The 8,482-nt window shown below is 43.2% G+C and overlaps 1 long non-coding RNA gene across 1 annotated transcript; it reads left to right on the forward strand.

Moving 5' to 3' along the window:
• Positions 1-6,862: 6,862 nt before the first annotated feature.
• Positions 6,863-8,338, forward strand: LOC108449067. Its single transcript, XR_001865167.1, has 2 exons — positions 6,863-8,083; positions 8,279-8,338. It is a non-coding gene; the product is annotated as an uncharacterized LOC108449067 (long non-coding RNA).
• The last annotated feature ends 144 nt before the right edge of the window (positions 8,339-8,482 follow it).

Below are 8,482 nucleotides of genomic sequence, written 5' to 3' on the forward strand. Positions count from 1 at the left end.
GGAAGATTTTAAGGTTTTTCCAAAGCTTTTGAGGGTTTTGGGAGGATTTTAAGATTTTTCCAAAGCTTTTGAGGTGTTTTGGAAGATTTTAAGGTTTTTCCAAAGCTTTTGAGGGTTTTTGGAAGACTTTAACATTTTTCCAAAGCTTTTGAGGGTTTTGGGAACATTTTAAGGTTTTTCCAAAGCTTTTGAGGTTTTTTGGAAGATTTTAAGGTTTTTCCAAAGCTTTTGAGGGTTTTTGGGAAGATTTTAAGGTTTTTCCAAAGCTTTTGAGGTGTTTTGGAAGATTTTAAGGTTTTTCCAAAGCTTTTGAGGTTATAAAACTTCATTTTGGGGTGCAAATAAGCTCTGGCTTTGCTTCCCATGACATCAGGGCAGGAAAAATCAGGGATTTAGCGGTGACCTCCCGACCTGAAGATGATTTCCCTGTGCCCTGGGAAGGGTTGGGAGCCTCCTCTCTGGGTTATTGTGCAGAAAAATTCCCTCCTCCCCTCTCCTCCACTCGATTTGTCGGGACAGGGGAGATTCCTCGGCTCTAAATCCTGGTCCTCACCTGCCAGCTGCTGCCTGGGGCTCAATTTTGCTCTCCCAGAGGAAAATCTGGGCTTCAGGTCCTTGAATGAGGCAGAGTTTGGGGTTTCTGGCGGCCACACAGAGCGGGACTTTGTCCTAAAAAACAAAAGACAATTCCACAGGGTTCATCCCAAATGAATCCCAGTTTTTCACCCCATGGATTGGGCAAGCAGGTGGGGAAATGGAAGAGGTTGAGGTGATGGAAGCAAGAAATCCCTTTCTGGAGCTGAAATTCCTTCTGGGAATAAGGATTTGTGATCTTGGATCAAACCTCCAGGGAGTTCATGGAAAACAAACAAAAAGCCAAAGAACAGAGGGAACGATTTCGGTGGGAATTGGGATCGTTAAGGGAAAGATCCCCAAGAGAATCAAATCCCATTTGTGCTCCGGGATTGAGGCATCCTCCCCGTCCCTACCCAGCCCGAGGCCATGGACATTCCCCCACAGCCACTTCCAAGGTTTTCCTTGGATCTTTGGTTTCCTTTTGGTGCTGTGGTTACCCTGAACTCTCTCTGGTTTTGCTCTTTTTTTTTCCTCCTTTTTTCTCCTTTTTCCCAGCTTTTCATCCCAGGTTTTTTTTTGGGTTTATATTTGGCCATTCCCTGATTTTGACAGCAGAATTCCCTGGATTCTGTATTGTGCTGCTGGGAAGGTTTTTTATTTCATCTTTATTTATTGAATAGAATAAATTTTTATTTCGTATTTCATAATTCTATTTCATCCTTCTAAATTTTCATGGAAATCCTGCAGTTTGCACCCAACTTTCCCTGAAATTCTTGTTCCCTTTAATTTCTTTTTCACCTCAGGAACGTGGGGGTTGGTTTGCCGTGGCCCAGACACAGCTGAGTTGTTCTGATAACCACAAAAATGAACATTTTGGCAGCAAATGTCATAAGTTACACATTAATCTTAAAAAAAACAATGACATTAATCAGGTTTTTCCTGCTGGATTTAACGGGGTTTTATCCATGCTGGGCTCCACCTTCACCCTAAATCAGTGCAGGGCCCCATAAATGAACCCTAAAAGATCCCAAAGCTTGAAAATTCTCTGCAAAGAGCAGAAAAAAAAAGCTCTTGATGATTTTTATTTCTTTCTTAGCAAAGAAACTCCAAGGAGGTTTGATAAGGCCCAGGGAGGTTTTGTAGGGCTGGGTCATCTCCTCCTCCAGATCCCCCAGGAAATTTTGCTGCTGTTTCATGTTCTCACCCTGTAAATCATCCCTGAAACACTTGGCTCCCTCTGAGGCCAGCAGGACAATTCTTTCATAAAGTAATTTTAAAGGTATTCGTTGTTAAAAATGATGAAAATATTGAAAGGAATAATTGTTTTCCAATAAAAATTCCTTTCTTTTGAATCTCCCAATGGGATTTTGAGCAGCTCAGGGTTTTGATCTGCCCCCTTCAACCCCTTCAATCGAAAGCAATTTTATTTGTAGGGGTTTTTCAGCTGCATCCTGACCTTGCTGATGAAAAAATGCAGGTTCTAAGTGAGGCTTTTCCCAAGGACAATCCCATTCCCAGGTTTTACGTGGAGATTTAGGGACATCAAAAAGCTTTGGAGCCAAAATTACCCAAATTTTTGGGATAAAGACACTGGAAAAGTCTTAAAATGTGCAAAAATTGGGCTGCTGGGCTTGGTTTGGAATGAGATCCAAGGGATGGGGTGGGTGAGATAGAGAATATTTGGGATTATCATCCAGCAGGGATGTTCTGGGGGAATGTTCTGCCTGGGCCACCAAAGGGTTCCAGGTATGAACCCAGCCACACAAAAATAAATCCACTCATTCCAGGCACACATTTATTCCCTAAAATCCTGTGGATTAAGCTCATTCCAGGTAAAATTTGTGTCTGGAAGTGGAGATGAGGAGGAAGGGGAAGCTCAGGAGCTCAGCTGGTGCAGCTCAAATCACTCTGACACATCCAAAGCTTCCCAAGGGATCTCTGGAGTCACTTCTGAGGAGAAGTTGGGTCTTGTGGGAATTCTGAGCTAATTAATGGGATAATTGGAGCCAGGAGCTGCATCCTCCTTGGGAAATCTGAGTGTGTTTCCTTCTTAACAAGGAGAAAACATTTGGTGTTTTTGTTTTATTGTCAGGGCGCCGAGGGGAATTTCCTGACAACTCCTTTGGAAAAGTCCTAAAATGTGCAAACATTGGGCTGCTGGTCTTGGTTTGGGACAAGGTCCCAGAGATGGGGTTGGTGGGGGTAGAGAATATTTCGGATTATCATCCAATTGGAATGTTCTGTGGGAATGTTCTGTGGGAATGTTCTGTGGGGTTGATGGGGGAGAGATGAGAAAGGTCTGGGGGGAGCTCAGAGCCCCTTCCAGGGCCTAAAAGGGCTCCAGGAGAGCTGGAGAGGAACTGGGACAAGGAAGAAGAGATGAGGATGGCTTAGTGCGGAATGAGGGCAGGATTAGATGGAATATTGGGAGGAAATTGTTCCTTTTGAGGGCAGTGAGGCCTGGAATGGATTTAGCAAAGCTTGAGGGGGGTCAAGGAGGAAGGTGAGAGCTGAGGGGGTCCAGCTTGGAAAAGAAAAGGGTCTGGGGAGAGCTTAGACCCCTTCCAGGGCCTAAAGGGACTCCGGGAGAGGGACTTGGGACAAGGGATGGAGGGACAGGACCCAGGGAATGGGTTTGGTGCTGGATAAGGTCAGGTTTGGATGGGAAATCGGGAGGAAATTGTTCCCTGAGAGGGTGGATTTGGCAAAGCTTAAGGGGGTGTAGGAGGAAGGTGAGAGCTGCGGGGGGTCCAGCCTGGAGAAGGGTCTGGGGAGAGCTTAGACCCCTTCCAGGGCCTAAAGGGACTCCAGGAGAGCTGGAGAGAGAGTGGGACGAGGAATAAGACAATGGGGAATGGTTTGGTGCTGAATGAGGGCGGGATTAGATGGGAAATCGGGAGGAAATTGTTCCCTGTGAGGGCGGCGAGGCCTTGACCCGAGAAGCCCCATCCCTGGAAGTGTCCAAGGCCAGCTTGGAGCACCCTGGCCTCACAGGAAGAGTCCCTGCCCACAGCCCTGGATCTTTAACGTCCTTTCCAAGCCCAGCACCCCACACCATCCCCTCACAGCTCCCTGAATAACCCAGCCTTTGTTAGGCCGGGCCCAGCCCCGCGCTCGGCGGCCACGGCTCCCGAGGCGGCTTCTGCGGCCGCTCCCCAAGGCCAGGACACACCTGTTGGGAACGGGAGCGCCGGGATTGGCTGCGCCAGGAATGCACCTGCGCAGGGAGGGGTGAAGGGCTCCATGTAAGACGAGCCTTGGCCTCACTCCCCATCCCTCCTCAATTCCAGCTTCAACACGCAGCTCCTCCGAGGCACCGCGCTCGGCCGAGCCCTTCCCGGCCTTTTTTTTTTTTTTTCTCCTGTCTTTTTTAGGCTCGGTTTGATTTTTTTAAGCTCCGTTTCAGTAGCCTAACGAGGTGTAGCAGTGTTGTTTTTCCAGGTGTGCTTCTGCTTTTGCCTCCGTTCGCTCGGCGCCAATTTCCCCGCGAAATCCTCGCGCTCCAAGGTCGCCTTTTCCAGGACGCGGAAGAGGAAAACTCTCCTGGCCTGCTGATCCTTCCAACCTTTTCCTTCCCCACCTGGAGGCTGAGCTGGCTTTGGGAGAAGGTGTTTGTGCTTCCAGCACTGAAGTTTTTCCCTGTGTTTGGTGGTGGTCCTGGTAAGAGCCAAAGTGTCCAGGTACAGCGGGAAAAAGGGATTTACGGAGCGCAAAGAACGACTTCTTTAAGGCTTTTCCTGATTTTCCATCGATATTCCCCCTCTCCACTTCACTTTCTCCGTGACTCTGCCCTCTTTTCTCTTCCTCCTTCTCCCCCCAGGTGGATTCAAGAGGGTTTTGTTGGACAGATCAGGTTTTGTGCGCTCCGAGTGCTGGGGGAGGGGAGGGCAGCACATGAATCCAAACGTTCATTTTACAACCAGTCAAACCAGTCAGGGCAGCTCTGAGCAGATCCAAGGGCTTGGAAAGGAGGGAGTCGGAGGGGGAAAAGCTCCTTTCACCCAGGTGTCAGAGAAAAGTTGGGGAAAAAAAGGAGTATTTGGAGAAAATTGATGAAAATTCGAATAAAATCGATATAAAACGAGCATCAAATTTAAGGGGTTCTTCCAATATTTCGGGATTTCGGAAGATTTGGATTTAAGGGAGGATTTCCCACGTTTGGGAATAAAAGTGAGGATTCTAAATCCGAGTCGGCTGCTGGCTCTGAGTAATGATTGCCATGTTTTAATTACTTCTTTAATTAACCAGCATTTTAATGAGTTTTCTTCACCCTGCGAAACGCCTGATCCTCGAATTTTAGTTCTTCCTCCTATCCCGACCCAAATCGATTCCTCGGGTAAGAGCAGTGAAGGGAAGAGATTGGGAATTTTCCAAACAGAAACAAGAAAATTTGGGAATTTTTATGGGATCCAAGTGGACGTAGAGGAAAATTGGGGCTCTGTCGGAGCCGTCGGCTTCCGCTCATGGCAGGAGGAGCCATTTTGGGTTGGTTTTGTTTATTCTTTTCTTACCTGGGGCTTTTTTTTGTTCTTTTTGGTGCCTCACCAAATAAAAATCATGGAGTTCCATCTTCATTCCGGTGCTGGATCCAGCCGGGATCGGCCATTCCTTGTTTTTCCTTAACTTTGGAGAGCTGGGCTGAGAAGGGAGAAGACGAAACAAAGTGGTTTTATTTCATTTTTGGAGGATGAAGTCAGGCCTTGGCTTTTTCCCAGCCTGGAGGAACCTCAAAATCCCCTTTTTTTTGATTAGAATCCCATTGGAAAGGAGGAAATTTTGCTGGCTGGGGAGAATTTGGGAGAGGGGTTTTGTTATCCAGGAGGGTTCTTGGGGGAATTCTGCCGGATTCGGGGATCGGGATCGGGATTTGCGGACCTGGAGGGAGTCAACACAAAATGTTTGGTCACTCCTTCACCCCGTGAGGAGAAACCTTCTGGAAAGTTCTGTGGGGCACAAAGAGGGAAATTATCCCAGATTTTGGCCCCAAGAGTTTCAGGGGATGGAACTTTTCCCAAGTCCCGATTCAACGCTCTTGGATTGATTTCATTCCAAGCTCTTTAATGGCTCTTCCCTAAAAAACACCAGCGATTTATTCCCCCCTCGTTTTCCCAGAACTTAATTCCTGATGAATTTTTTCCTGATTTATTTTTTCCCCCCTTTGGAATCACAACCATTTCAATCCATTTCTCCCTTTCATGAATTCATTCTGCTTTATTTTAGCCCCCTCCCAAAAAAAGAAATGACTTTAACATCCAAAAATTCCCTCTCCGAACCCAAACTCCTCGAGTTGGAGCAGCGGGGCCGAATTAAAGTTGGAATTTGCGAATTTTCCTTGCTTTGATGCCTTTTTTAATTGGAATTTCTTTTGCAGCTGCCACAGGTGGGTGCCTGAAGGTGCCCACACAGGGCTGGGGTGACGTGAGCAGAATTTCGAAAGCACCTTTGATTTTTTGGCGTTTCAATCGCTCTCCAAATTCACTTTTTTCAACTATTTTTGATTATTTTATTAATTATTTTTGAATATTATATTTCTTAGTTTTATTTGAATTGTATTTTTATTGTATTTATTTTTATTATATTTATTATTATATTTATTATAGTTATTTATTATATTTATTATTTTTTATTTTTATTATATTTATTATATTTATTATATTTATTATATTTATTATATTTATTATATTTATTATATTTATTATATTATTATATTATTATATTATTATATTTTTGTGTTTTTATATTTTTATATTTTTATATTTATTATAGATTATTATTATTACTATTACTATTATTATTACTATTACTACTATTATTATTATTATTTTCACAGAATTAATTAAAACCTGGGCTTTTCAGGCACTCTTTTTATTTTCTTGATTTTATTTTATTTATTGATTTTATTTAATTTATTTTATTGATTTTATTTAATTTATTGATTTTATTTAATTTATTTACTTTCTTTAATAAGGTTGGGAAAAGCCTTCGAGTTCCTCAAGTCCAACCTTTGAATAAAATAATAAAAAAAATTAAAATGAATGATAAAATATTGCTGTCAAAAACCTGAGCAGAGCTTCTTTAATTCAGAAAAATCAGAAGAAATCAGGAAAAAATCAGAAAAATCAGGAAAAATCAGGAAAAAGTTCAGAAAAATCAGAAAAAAATCAGGAAAATTTGGAAAAAATCAGGAAAAAATCAGAAAAAGTCAGGAAAAAAATGAGAAAAAAGTTCAGAAAAATCAGAAAAAAACCAGAAAAATCAGGAAAAAATCAGAAAAAAGTTCAGAAAAATCAGAAAAAAATCCTCTCCCAAACAATGTTTTTAATTAAATACAAATTAATGTGAATTAAAATATTAAAATCCTTTCAGTTCTTGAAACACCAAAAAATCACTTCAATGTGATAATCACAAAAATCTCAAATTCTTCCTGGGCTTCTCATTTTCCTGCTGGTTTTTTAGGTAGGAATTAGGGATTTTTTTAGGGGGGAAAAAAAACCCCTGGGAAAGTTCTGGAATGATCATTTTCTCCATTTTAACAAAAGGCTAAAAATCTCCATGAAATTTAGGATTGCAAAATTGCAAAGTGACCCTAAAATCTCCAATTTCCTTTCTCAGAAATTTCCTTTCCACAATTCCTTGGAATATTTCCCCCATTTCAGGCAGGGCAAAGCGATCCCAGGAAATTCCATTTTCCACTTGGGAAATTTCACTTTCATTTCATTTTGGAAGGGGTTCTAATTTCTCTTCTTAATATTAAAGCCAAATAAATCCACTTTAGGGTCTGGATTTTCTTTAATCTCAGCTTGTGGCTCAGTTAAGCCGGGTTTAAGGAGGGGTTTGGAGCTTTTTTGGATGTTTTTAAGTTTTTCCTCCTTGTCCTTCTCAGCTCCAGGTCTGGATTTTCTCCCATGGAGATGGGAAGGCTTAAATTTCCCAGGCTTTGTTCCTTCCCTGCCTGTGAGCCTTGATTAAGGCTCAACCTCCAGCTTAACTTAATTTCGGACTCCTTTTTTTTTCTGTCCCCTCTCCTTGGAGCTGGAATTTTTTCCCAACTCTCCAATCCCACTTTGGGATCATCGAGGGAATTTTTGAAGGCTGCAGATTTGGATTTGAGGAGGAAAAGGGAAAGGAGGGAATGCACCTACAAAGCCGGGCTTAAAATTTAGGAGAGCTTGGGGGTAGATCCCGTGTTTTCCACTCCTCTCAGCCATTCCTGGCTTTTCCTGCAGGAAATAAGTGGGAATAGCAGTGATGATTAACCCAAGGCAGGAGGTGACCTGGGTGACCCCGGGGCCGGCTTTAGATTCCCTGGCTATCCAGGAACGCCCGGGAATGTTCTGAAAACAGGGATTTCGCAGGGATTTTTCCCTTTTTTTTTTCCTTGGCTTTTCCCTCGTTTTTCCCTTCCTTTCCTGCTGCCTCGAGGTCTCCCCATGGGAGGTCCAAGCCCCCTCTTCCCATTCTTTCTTCCCTCTTTCCCAATCCTTCTTTTCCTGCCGCTTTGCCAAAGGTCCTGCCAAAAACGAAAGAATATTTGATTTATTTCCCCTTTTTTGCCAAGCTGTCCATAAAAAAACAGAAACCAGGGAATTCTCAGGGATTTTTCGTGGGGTTTGCCTTGTTTTCCTTGTGGTTTTCCTTGGTTTGCCCTTTTTTTCCCACTCCTCACCTGGTGCCTCCTTCTTTTCCTGCCACTTTGCCAAAGATCCTGCCTAAAACGAAAGAATATTTGATTTATTTCCCCTTTTTTGCCAAGCTGTCCATACCAAAATGGAAAACAGGGAATTCTCAGGGATTTTTCCTTTTTTTTTTCCTTGGCTTTTTCCTCGTTTTTCCCTCTTTTTTTTTTCTGCTGCCTCGAGGTCTCCCCATGGGAGGTCCAAGCCACCTCTTCCACTTCCTGCTTCCT

Source organism: Corvus brachyrhynchos, unplaced genomic scaffold (assembly GCF_000691975.1).
Source record: "Corvus brachyrhynchos isolate BGI_N302 unplaced genomic scaffold, ASM69197v1 scaffold68, whole genome shotgun sequence".
NCBI classification, from domain to species: domain Eukaryota; kingdom Metazoa; phylum Chordata; class Aves; order Passeriformes; family Corvidae; genus Corvus; species Corvus brachyrhynchos.